The following is a 13,466-nucleotide window of genomic DNA, read 5'->3' on the forward strand; positions in this document are numbered from 1 at the left end:
AAAAACATTAGCCAGGGTCACACAGCTCATGGCAGAGCTCGGATATGAACCTTCCTTGCCACCACTACTTCGTATTGCTACCATAGCCCCATGTGAGCCCTTTCTCCTTCTCTGCTCCAGCCCCCAGTACCTCTTCCCTTATTGTCATACATAGCTGACCTTTCAAAGAGACCATGAACCAAACAGAGAGAGAACTTCCTTATGCTCCCAGACATCCATCCATCAGTACCTGTGCTTGCATACCCCAATTTTTCTCCTGTTACCATGGTGATCAGAACCCTGGACCTGGCTAAGCACAGCTCCTCCAATCCACATCAGATCTATCCCCCTCTTTCTAGTAGAGCGGCCACGACAGCCTGTTCCCCTTTCTTTCATAAGTTTTGTTCACCTATTTTTACTTCTTTACTGGATCCTGTCCATCAGTATACAAAAACACCATGACTTCTCCCATGTTAAAAAAAAAGTCTCTTAACCTCAGCTGCCTTTAGAGTTTGCCATTTTCTTCTGCTTAAACTATTTGTCTCACACCTATCTCAAAATTCCTTCTAGTGGCTTTTCAACTCAGGGAAAAACCCAAATTGTGTACGATGGCCTATGTGACCCTTCATGATCTTCATGCTCTCCCTTTGCAAAGACACTTTAGCTTTGATTTTGATAACTCTCCTCTTTGCTCATCTTGTTCTTATCACAGTACTCTCTTGCTAGTTCTTGGACATGGCATGTTCTTTCTTGCCTAATATTTATGCATTTGCAATTCTTTTCACCTGGAACATTCTTCTCGTAGCTATCCTCCTGGCTTGCTCCTTCAGCCTGCTGTTTGCCCAAATGTCACTTTCTCAATGATGCTTTCCCTAATCACTCGACTTAAAATGACAATCTCCTTAACTGGGCACCTGGGCCCCTTTCCTGCTTAAATTTTTCTTCATAGCACTTCTGACATGTATTACAATCTATTTATGTATATATTTATGCATTCACATATTTATCTCTTACCTGTGACTATTTAGAACATAAGCTCTGTGAAGGTAGAAATTACTGCCTGATTTGTCTGCTGCTATATACCAAATGCCTATGATAGCGCCTAGTATATGACCAGTATTCAAAAAACATTTCTGGAATAACCAAATAAATGGCTGTGGAACAGCCTGAGAATTCTAGGCTTGAGGGTAGAATTCTAAGTGATCCTTTAGGCATCTCTACAATAGGAATATGATTCCTTCTCCTGGCTTTCCTCGCACAGGCTTTCTCTGGATTTGTAAATGACTCATAGGAATTTGGTTTTCTTTCCACTTGAATCCTTCCTTCTGCAAAGCAGTCTGTGAGCAGGAATGAAATAAATATGGTGGGTTGAAAGTTTCGCATACCATCATTGCTTCATTCTCCTATCATCTATTGGTGTTAGTGAAATTCCTGTTTCGGATAAAGTTGTTATTCAAGCAAACTTTTTTTTACTTTGTCTTTATTTACTTTGTTAATTTGACTGCTATGAGCACCAGCTCTGTGGTAAGACATCATGAGAGAGAATCCTGTGTGCTGTTCTTGCAAAGGGTTTACATACTAGGAAGGCAAACCCAGAAATGTTGGAATCACTGGCAAACAGTTGTGTGACACAGTTGATACAATAACTATAAATGTTATAAAAGTATTGAAATGAGAAACACCCAAGGTACATAAACATATAAAAGGAAGATTGGAAGGAGTGGGTGACTTTGAGCCTGGGTCTCAAAACCATCAGGTCCTACTAAAAGCATAGTCTCTATGAAACCATTTTTAATGAAAAGTTTAAAATTTGAAGTTTAAACAGCTTCAAATTTTAAATGAAAAGTGACCTAGTTTTCAATTTGGCATAACAGATCTGGAAGAGTGTCAACTTCTAGAATGCCCATCTGCAGAGAATTAAGATTGTTCATATTTTCTTAACTGTGCTTATATAACCATAGTTAACACAAATTTCTTTTGTTTATCATGCGACAGAAAAATGATGAAAACAAACTATAGTAAAATCACATCATAACATTGTTTTTAAACTACTCAGTCTAACCATTTAAGGGAGTTGAAATATTAAAGTAAAATAATTAATGAGATGTACAAAGAGCAGAGTCTTGGATAACTGACTCTTTTACTAAAAACAAGTCAGCTAGATGGCCCTGTTTAACCTAGTCCTAGTAGCAGCCATATTTTGAAAATTTTCATTGCCTGTAGCTTTATTAATGTAATCAAATCTATTTTGAAGATGGAACATCTTGATTTCCATCTATTTCCTGAAATGCTATAAACTAGATAACCTGAAGCTATTTCCACTAAGAATGACCTGGCAATCTGATGTAACATATAACGAGTATTGTTTTAAATGCGCAGATGAGCTTGCAAGAATGAGAAATCCCCAGGCGTCCAAGGTAAATCAACTGGATACCACATGGAACCCTGAGCAGCCAGTGCAAACCAGAACACTAGGGGGGTAAACTGAAGCCAAAATATGAGGGAGGCAGTTTTTGTGGACTTTGTACCCAGGGCGTTTGTGTTGTCATGGCAAACTGGTACATGAGATGAAACATGGAGGATGGAATGCAAGGATCTATTTCTTTCATTCGTCTGTGCTCTCTCCTTCCCTCTCCCTCCATCATCAACCCCCACCCCCGCCCCACTCCCTGGCACAGAAATTGGATGACAGGCAATTTTCAGTAAAATGTAATCTGGAAATTTTTCATAATTTATAAAAGGCATAAATTCTCAGATTCAGAAATCTCAACAATGCCCAGGATAGGAACAAAAATAAATGCACTGCCAGATATCTATTAGTTAAAACTGTAGAGCCATAAAAAAAAGCATTTTAAATGCAAACAAAAAAGACATATTATCTTCAAATAAAAAGATGATTAGCAAAACTTGTAAAATATCTTCAAAATAATTGCCAACTTAGAATACTATACCCCCAACATGATTATTTTCAAATGTGAAAGTAAAGGCACATTTAGACAAGTTTTATTGGCCACTAACAGCAAAGTGTTAGCAAAAGAATTTCTAGAAGATTTAATTCAGTGGGAAAGAACAAAAAGCAAGGAGGAATGGTGAACAAAAAAACTAGTGGATAGGTGGGTTTTCATAATTGTCAGAAACCTTACCTATTTAATAAGGAGTACCAGAATGATATTGGCCAAGAACTAGGTCACAAAGCAAGTTAGCCTCAAACAAATCATTTTTTTTGACAACGATGCAATTAAATCACATTGAAATCAGCAACAAAAGAGAGTTAACCCCCTCCCCACCCCAACAGATGTGCAACCAACTGGAAAGCCTAAACCAAACCAAACCAAACCAAACCAAACCAAACCAAACCAAACCAAACCAAAAAACAAATTTCCTTTTAAATGATAGGGTCAAAGAAGAAATTACACTAATAAGTAGCAGTTATTTGTAATTGAATTATAATTAAAATATAACATATAAAACAGGATATAGCTGAACTGCTCTGTGTGAAGAAATTTGCAGCCTTAAATGATAATACCAGAAAAATAAAATAGATGGAAAATTAGTGCCCTAAGCTTTCAGCCTAGGAAACTAGCGAAAGGACAAAGGAGTCCTGGGAACAAACTATAAAGCCAACATTTCTTTACTCCATTTGTGGCTGGAACTTCAGGTGTAAACTCAAAAGCAGTTTCATAAGAAACATTGATAAATGAGGAACTGTTGATGGACTGTTTTGAGAAGATAAACGACTAAACTTGACAACTTGATACAGGAAACTTAAGTTCAATCTATACTAATGTGGCATTTCACAATTATAAGGTTAAGTTTCTACATAAATTTATTGCTAAGATGGGTAAAGGAGCTTTCTTGTCATACTGAGAAATTTATTATAATAGTTTCACAAACTCTTGATTTATGAATTTAACACTAAAATGATTATTATAGAAGAGTAATATCATTTGAATGTTTATTGAAGAAAACTGTTACTTTCAAATGCTACTTATCATGGAAGGTTTTAACCAGAAACTTTCTGATAATTAATTTATTATGTCATTACTGATTTAGTTCCAATTAATATAAAATATGTGTGCAAATTTTCTTTAAATAGGTAACATTGGTAAAGACAAAAGGAAAAGGAACTTTATTCTTAGTGAATCTTCATTTTGAAACTAAGTAATGAGTGTAACAGATCAACTTAAAGGACCTTGCAAAGTTTAAGAATTCCTTGAGAGAAGAAGCCTAAAGACAGTGGAGAGAAAAAATAATAAAGAGTAGAAATTAATTAAAAATAATATAAAGGACCAACAAAATCAAAAGCTAATTCTTAGGAAATATTAATAGAATAAAATAATCTGTCCATTTTAAGCAATAAAACAATGTGAGACATGAAAGGCAGCATTTAATTATTGGTATAATAAATTTTAAATTAGAGGAACTTAAGAATAACTTATAACATTAGATTTGAAAAATCAGAGAATATGGATAACTTTTCTAGAAATACATTTTTAACCAAAACTGACTTAGGAAGATATAGAAAAATTGAATTGATCTGTCAGCATTAACTAATTGGGTTGGTAGTTTGAGAGATTCCCATCATAAAACAAGGTCAGCATTTTACGATTTAAAAAGTAAGTTCTACCTCTGACATAGTAGACAATTTCCATCTTACACAAACTATCCCAGAGACTGGCAGGAGAGAACACTCTCTGACCCGTTTTATGTGGCTCGTGTAACATCAGTAACAAAACCAGGTTGGGACAGTAAAAGAACGGAACAATTTAGGTCCATCTCACTGATTTTTATAAAGTTATACTGATTAAAATGCCGTAGTATTGACAGGGATTAAAAAGCAGACAAACGGAAGAGAATAAAGAGCACAGAACTAGACCTTAAACAAGAGAAAATGACTAATGATCAGGAAGCATTAAAAATCAGTGGAGGAGGATATGGACCAATCAATAAGGGATACTATTGATTATCTGGGTGAAAAAAATAACATAAGACCTTGCTTATTACCAAATTAAAATAAAAATGCTAGCCTTATTAAAGATCTAAATGGGAAAAATGAAAACATTAAAACTTTTAAATAAAATGCAATATACAGTTTAGAAGACTCTCTTTAAAAAGACAAAAAAGCCCTGGCTGGTGTAGCTCAGTGGATTGAGTGTGGGCCTGTCAACCACACAATCGTGGTTTGATTCCCAGTCAGGGCACGTGCCTGGGTTGCAGGCCATTTCCGAGCAGGGGACACACAAGAGGCAACCATACATTGATATTTCTCTCCCTCTCTCCTTTCCTTCCCCTCTAAAGACAAATAAATAAAATCTTTAAAAAAAAGACATAAAAACCTTCACACCGAAATTGGAAAATAAATTTCTAAGACAGTTGACTATAGGAAACTTAAAATTTCTGTAAAACAAAGATACATAAAGTCATTGGGAAGATGAGATACAAACTTGGGAAAGAGCTTTAAAACACAACTAAAAAAGTGTGGGCATCCGAAATATAAGAAACTTTACAAAATAATAAGGAAAATACATACAAGCCGGTAGAAAGATTGGCAAAAGATGTGAACAGGCAACTTATACACATAGAAGAGAAAATGCAAATATCCAATCAACACGTAAAAAAGATGCTCAAACTCACTAGTGATCAGGAGAATGTTAATTTAAACATCAATTATGTACTACTACATGCCATTGTATTGGCAAATTTTAAACAGAAAACTTCATAACAGAGCTGCAGAGGAACAATAGGACACTTCCTGTTCTCTAGGTGGAAGGACAATTTGCTGCAAATACTCTGAACAGCCCTTTGGCAATGTGTATTAAAGTTGAAGGTACAAATGCTCTTGGACCCAGTCATTCTATGTCTCTTTGCCACAGGTGCTGCTGGAGGCAGGTAAAAGATTAATCACTGCAATATTATATGTAATAGTAAAAATACTGGAAACTAATGCTCATGATTAAATAATGAATAAAATTAACGAACTGTGGTGCAGTGATTGCCAGAAGGAAAGGGCACATGGGTGGGAGGTAGAGAAGAGTGACGGGGATAAATGGTGATGGACGGAGACTTGACTTGGCACGATGAACGCACAATACTATACACAGATGGTGGATTATAGAATTGTACCCCTGAAACCTATATAATTTTATTAACCAATGTCACCCCAATAAATTGATTTTAAAAAGAAGATAAAGAATCACTTGATCAGCACTAGTTAGGTAACCTGGCCTGATAAACTACTGCCATCTCTTAAAGGGAAGTGGCTTGCCTTAACCAGTTCACTTTTTTGTTTTGTGTAACTTCCTTGTTCCTGCTCCCTCCTGCCTATAAAATGTCTTTCATTTTGTACAGCTCCTCAGAGCTCCTTTCTTTTTGCTAGATTGAATGCTGCCAGATTCCGACAAATTTTTGCTTAAGTAAATTCTTAAAATGTTTTTTAAAAAACCCAAACCCATGGTATACTGACACAATGCTAAGTTATAAAGCAGTGAGAAGGAACAAACTGAGAAGAGCTGCAGGCAGCAATGTGGATAAAGCCCTAAAGCACATTGTTGAGCAGAAAGAAAGAAAGAAAGAAAGAAAGAGAAGACTGGTGGGATGTGTACAATATGTAGAGTATGATCTGATTTTTACCAAAGGGAAATGAAACGTCATACTGTCTTGCAGAAGTCTTGCCTTTTTATTCTGTATTTTTGAAGTTTTAACCCCTTGAAGTTTTGAATCTGTGGAGGAACGACTCCTCACAGGGCTAACCCTAGAGGTGGCTAACAGCTGGCGCGTGAGGGTGCCTGTCATCCACAAACCAGCCAGTCTGGGCTTCATATGCCTAACCGTCTACTTTATGGAGCCCTCACTCTCTGGGCCACTATTTCTTTGCCCTAATCACCCCTACAGGGCAGTCCCTCCACCCGGCAGTTTGCTGGAATTATTCAAACTAGCCAATTCTCAATTTGTTTACCCTCTTTTTTCTGCTCCTTCCCATGGAAGCCATGAGAGATTTTTGCCAGGTTGTTCTGTAGCTCCCTCTGCTTCCCAGCTGACCCCGGCGCCTCCTCATGGGTCCCTCCGTGGAGCTCCCAGTGCCCCTCTGGGAGCTGTGAGCGTAGCCAACTGTCCTAACAGCAGTCATCTTCTGAGCTGTTGTCCTCACCACATCTGAATGATAATAAAGGCTATATATTTAAACATATTTAGTGATGCATCTGTATTTATCAAAAAGAAAATTCTGAGAACGGTCAACACCAAAATCAACAGAGTGTTCACTTCTGTGGCAGTAGGAAAAAAGTGGTAATCAATTATATCTAAAGTGTTTTCTATTTTGAAAAAAGATATGAACAATTATGACCAAATGTTATGATTTGGCAGAGTGGAGTGGAGTTTTATGGCTGTTTATTATGTTATTCTCTATACTTCATGCTTGAAATATTTCATAATTAATTCTTCAAGATTGAAATTCTTACCAGGCCATAGCCCAAGCATTATTTGATAACTTGTTTGTTTTTAAACAGAGAGAGCTATTTAAAACATCATCGTACCCGTCTTGTCAGACGGTCCCCTTTCTCCACTCTGTAAGGTGGCATAAAGTACCTGCGTGATTTCTCCAAAAATGCACAGTTTGTCAAGCTGGGTCTGAAAATGCAGGTTTTTTTTTACTATTGCAAGTAACTTAATGTCTCTTCCAGGATAAATGTGGTGGGTGGGATTTACTGTTTTTTTTTTTTTTTTTCCTGAAATTGGGAAGCTTTAGGATCCTTGGAACTGTCTCTCTTAGAAGCAATTCATATCTTGGGCAGTCCATTCACCCTTGGCCAAATTTAATTTCCTTTTTTTGGCTTAAAGGAGAATGGTTTAAAAGATCCCATAACAAGCTTCTGGCAGACTGGAAAACAGCCAATATTCTTTTTGAGGAAGCGGCCTTTTTATGGTGGCCCAAGTGTAAATGACACTGGGCCCTGTGTTCTTTGAATCTCACACAAGTTTAAAAATTGAAGTGGGAACAGCTTGGCAAAGGGTATGTAAAAAGAAATTGATCATCTTTCTGACCTCAAAATGCCAAGAGTTTTTGTGCTTCACACCCTTATAGGTCAAACTCTTACTCTAATTAACTGACTGGAAATGTGCATAGGAAAACTATCCAAAGAGGTGGATTGAACTAGTATAAACAATCACCCAGAAAAAAAAGAAAAGAGTTTAAATAACCTGATTTGGCTTGTTACCATGACCCAGCACTGTCTGCCCCACTGTCAACATGCTGCGGATAGCTAACTGGTTGATTTTTCATGTCGTTACACATGGTCTTGAAGCCAGTACGTCAGCGAGTAATAGGAAAGAGGTTCCATGGTGGGGAAAGTGGCTTTACGTATAATTTGACTTCAGATTAAACTTAAAAACAAAAGCTTTTACACAGTTAGACATGAGTTGTGACTTCTAGAAGGATAAAATAGACACATGTGTTCCATACCTCAGTGTGAGTTCAGTTAGCATTAGCCCTTCACCCACATTAGGCTGCACACGCAAACGCTGAGGGTTCACTGGCCATTGCAAAGTCTCCTTTGAGGATTTCTTGGGACAAGAATGTCAGGGTTCTTTGTATCCCCTCTTCTATGGTGTGGAGGGGGCACTTGTCCTTCACCTTTGGTCAAATGTGGGAGGTATTAGGAGAACAAGTTAAGGGGGTTGACCTGCCTTTCTGGCCATTTTGGGAGATGACAGAGACTAAAACATGGCAAGCCTCACCTTTAAAGGTGAGAAGTGGCCAGCTGCTTTGGAAGAGAGCTGTCGTTCCAGCAACAAAGGTGTGGTTTCCCTAGAGTGAGACCTGGACCCTACAGAAGGGAGCTGGACTATGCATCCTGAGGAAAATGGGCTTGCTAAGTAGGGAGCTGGCCCCCCAAAAGAGAGGCTGTATGAAGTGAAGTGCTGAAGCCCAGGCAAGGAGGGGTTACTCTCCAGGAAGTACAGGCAGAGGTCTTCAGTGTGAGGCATCCTGAGGAGCCCATGTGTCACACCTGGAGTGTCCAAAGACAGAGGTCTACTGTGCCAGCTGTGTTGGGTCCACCTCCTTCCTCTCCTAGGCCCAGTCCAGGTGAGGCCAGGGACAGCAGCCACTGCACAGAGGTGGAATAGAAAAGAGAGAAGAAACGGTCCCTTCCTCACCAGCTGTGGATTTCTGAGTCTGAAGCAGGCCCAAAGAGTGGAATAGGGAAGTTTGAAACAGGATGAGAGTTGACCTTTAATAATTGATGACAGTGGACTTTCACTACATTTATGAGACTGGAATAGTTGTTTAGGCCTGTTCAAAATTTCATCTGGGATGGGGAGAAATGAGTCAACAGAGTAGGTGTACCTGGCAAGGGTAGTAACGAAATTTATTTTCTGGTTGTGCCCTACTAAATCCATCCTGGTCAATGCGTTATGATTTTTGAGTTGGTGAAAACCTTCCTTTGTAATGCTTTATCTGTGAGAGAAAAAGTCTTATAGGCTTAAATGGAAGTATGAATGTAAAGAGTTCATATTTCTATTTCCACCCCTGTTATTTAGCTCTTTATTACTTAGGCTGTTGAGGAATTTAGGCCAAAGAGGGGGCAATTTGGCTTTACCTTTTGGCACAGTTTAAGATTGTCAGAAACATTTGCAAGTCAGGAGTTCAGCCCTTGGGCTGGCTACAGTAGGGAGATCCAATTGTCTAGGGGTTTAGTTTCCATTAGAACATCTATTCAGCTAAACTTCTGGGCAATATGTCCTATGGAGACACTGCCACAAGCTATTGTATCAAATCATAATGCTAGGAGGTTTCATTTGGAGAGAAAGTTTATGTTTTCAAGACAAACCCGTGAGGCAGATGTCACTGCAAGCCCAGCTCCAATGACACCTCACTGTGCCTGGAGCTTCCACGATTCCCCCTCAGCCTTTCCAGAGTGGCGATTCTTCACTTTTATCATCCTCCAGTGAGCAGGGCTTTCTAATAGCTGTTTTGACTCTGCTTTCCTTTTATTTCCATTTATGTCCCCTTATCTCAGCATCTGTGCTGGGCTGATAAAAGGAACGTAGGCACTACTGCTAACTGTATATCACAGCTGACTTTATCTTCTCCTTTGTACAACCTTTGCCTCAAGGTTGTGGAGACTTTTTCCTGACTCCCCCCTCCCTTGTTTGTATCGAGTGGTTATGGAATTCCTCTCTACGCCACATTTTATCACCTGTTCATTTTCATTTTTATCACTTGGTCACGTTCATCTTCTTAACCTAAATCTGACACATGATTTATGACCTATTTACATGAAAGCTCAGCATGAAGAAGCAACATAGTGAAGAGGAAAGATCACTAGGGTAAAAAATTAAAAATCTGGGCTCTATTCTGGCTCTGCTACAAGGTATGTAAGTAACTGGGAAAATCAAGCTCCATCTTTAAAGTGAGAGCATTGGCCCAGATGATCTCTAAGGCCCTATAAGCTAAATTTTACAATGTGCTTATATAGTGGAATCCTCCTCAAATGCTCTCCAATTTCAGTCATATTGTGTTTAAAGTGAAAGAGATTATTTTATGTTGTGTCCAACACAGAAAGAAATCCATCTTAGGGGGTTACTGAATAATAGCTAACCCTCCCTTTTCTCTTGTAAAGGTCAAAATCACTTGAGCCTGTCTTTACCATCCCTCTGTCACCGCCCAGGCCAGACCCTCATTCCTTCTTTCTGCAGCTTTGGCTGTGACCTCATCCTCCTCTGGTCTCTACTGTCCAGTCTGTCTCATCTGCCACAATCAGAGTGCTCTTCTTAATGCTGCTTGCCTCGACCTTCGACTCAAAAGCAAGACAAGACACAGGGAAAAAAAGGTCATCAAAAATTAAAAACACACAAAGCCTCTTCAACTGTTTATCATTGCCTCTAGAAATCTTAACTCATTTGTCATCCATCTGAGACACTTCCTTTTCAGTGACATGTTTTATTCCTGTGTATGAATTCAAACTAGCCAGGCCTTCACCATTAATAAGTGGCTTGTGTTTATATGTACTAAAATCCTGTGTATCTGTGTCCTATCTTCTCAGTATATGGAATGGCTTTATAAGCAGGAATTACACCATTTGTATGTATTCTGAAGGGCCTAGTAAGTGCTTTGCATATCTTAGGTATCAATACATGTTAGTAGAAAGGGGGGTGGTGGTTCATATTGGCAATAGCCCTAAATTTCAGGTGTTGAGATTCTCATACTCTAAATCACAGTATTTTTTGTTCATTAACATTATTCTAAGCATACTAATGAGTTTTGTTCAACACAATAGCTAAAATGTACATGAGTGATGAAAAAAACTACTTTCTAATAATTTAATGCAGACTTGGTGAAGAATATACTAAGGATTTCTCGGGATATGGGAGAGCAGTTGGTAGAAAGTAAAAACCATAAATTATTGGCCTATGAGTAGAATCCAGCTCAAGATAATTTTGTTCACCCACAGAGTATTTTAAAGAAATTTCAATTGGTTTCCAGCACTTCAAATTGTGAAAGTTCATCTATAATTGCAGATTTATGGCTTCTCTTGAAGATTTAGTAGAGCTAGCAACACTGGGCTACATTCCTACATAATTACAATCGCCTGCAGTTGAGTGGTGGCTGATGCCTTAGAGCTGGCATAGCTACCTGTTGGTCAGATTCCTTGCTGGACTGTTCTTCTGTCTTGTGTCTTAAAACTTTGAGTTTGTGATTTGGGTCCCTGAAAAGCTAGTCTGAATAGGATTGAACCTTTTAGCAACCGGTGGTTCCCAGCCATGAACCCATATTAGAGTTACTTGGGGGAGTTTTCATATACTATACATGCCTGAGCCTGGTCAGGGGTCAGGCTGTGGTCAGGTATCCTTATTCCAAGTGAATCTCATGCATGGTGAAGATTGAGAGTACCTGCCTTAGAGTGATGACACAAAGAACCAGCAGTAAGATGCTTTAATCATTAAGTAGTTGGGAGTTGGTAACTACTTGCAGGCATGATGGGAAAGATTTTTACAAAGCTGTTCCTATCCTATCCCAAATCTCTCTCCTCTCAGTATATGGTTGAGGCATAATCTTAGCAATTCCTTATAATCTGGGAGTGGTGGGAAACCCCAGATGAGTACATTACCATGATTTATTAGAATAACAACACAAAGAAATAAGATATGTGCCCATTCTCTTGGAGACCTTCTTCTCTGGTCAATGGAGCTTAAGTTTGGGTGCTGGGGCTGGTTCAGGGTGAAGAGAACTCCACCTCAGAAGATACACAGTTCAGTGAAGAAGATTTGTGTGTGTGTGTGTGTGTGTGTGTGTGTGTGTGTGTAGCATTACTGAGAAGAAGAGCTTTGAATAGAAATGAGATGAGGGAGGGGAGTCCAAGATGGAGGATGAAAGGCAGATTTTGAAAGGCAGAGTCAAAGAATGTCCATTTGTTCTTTTGACAAATATTTGTTGTGTTCCTATGTGTATAGTTCTGACACTGTTCTAGGCCTTGATGACATAAGGAATAAACTGGCAGGAAGCAAAGGGGAGGAGGGTGGGGGATACGATTGGAAAAAAGGGGAAAGACCTGGTTCAAGAACAAGTATAAATGACCCACGGACATGGACAACAGGGTGAGGACTGACTGTGGGAGTGGGGTGGGGGCAGGGGAGAGCAACAAGGGAAAATTGGGACAACTGTAATAGAACAACAATAAAAAAAAACAAGTAACACTTCCAAATGTCGAAAAACATTGCTTAGCCCTGGCTGATGTAGCTCAGTGGATTGAGCGTGGGCCTGTGAACCAAAGGATTGCAGTTCTATTCCCAGTCAGGGCACATGCCTGGGTTGCAGGCCAGTTCCCAGCAGGGGACGCATGAGAGGCAACTATACACTGATATTTCTCTCCCTCTCTCCTCCCTTCCCCTCTAAAGATAAATAAATAAAATCTTTATTTAAAAAATTACTTTAAAAAGTAAAAAAAAAAAAAAAAGATGTCTACCCTAATGAGCTTATATTCTAGCCAGGGAAATAAAAAATGACAGGGGATTTGAAATAAAAAAGTCATGGGGCAATTTAGAATGAATGGAGTATTTTTTTTTGTATAAAATAACAGATAAAGAAGAGGCATTCCTTTAAAATTACATACATACCTATGCTACGTAGCTAGCTAGATTGATATATTGATAGATAGAGGGAGGAAGAGATGTACCATGTGCAGTTAGTTATTCATTTATAAGTCATTTATTGATCACCTACTACATGACACATTATCCAAGGTCTTGGGAAAACAGTGGTGAGCAAAATACATTTCACGCTCTATTTTAATATACTGTAAGATGTGTGTGTGTGTATATATGGACATGCTGTACACGCTGTACATGTAATCTATTGCAGTAGAGAGTGTGTAATGATGTATTTGGTGTTGGATGTATTTGGTGTTGGCTGTGTCAGGTGCTATGCTAAATATCTCATTTGCATTATCTAATATAATCCTCAAAGCTACTTTATGAAGTAAGTAACAGTA

The 13,466-nt window shown here is 38.6% G+C and overlaps 1 protein-coding gene across 1 annotated transcript in view; it reads right to left on the bottom strand.

Annotated features, from left to right (window-relative positions):
• Positions 1-13,466, bottom strand: part of FSHR (follicle stimulating hormone receptor) — a 165,180-nt gene that overhangs the window by 99,101 nt on the left and 52,613 nt on the right. The gene's annotated exons all lie outside the window — the stretch shown is intronic.

This window comes from Artibeus jamaicensis, unplaced genomic scaffold, assembly GCF_021234435.1.
Source record: "Artibeus jamaicensis isolate MK-2021 breed Jamaican fruit bat unplaced genomic scaffold, CSHL_Jam_final contig_465, whole genome shotgun sequence".
In the NCBI taxonomy this organism is placed as follows: Eukaryota; Metazoa; Chordata; class Mammalia; order Chiroptera; family Phyllostomidae; genus Artibeus; species Artibeus jamaicensis.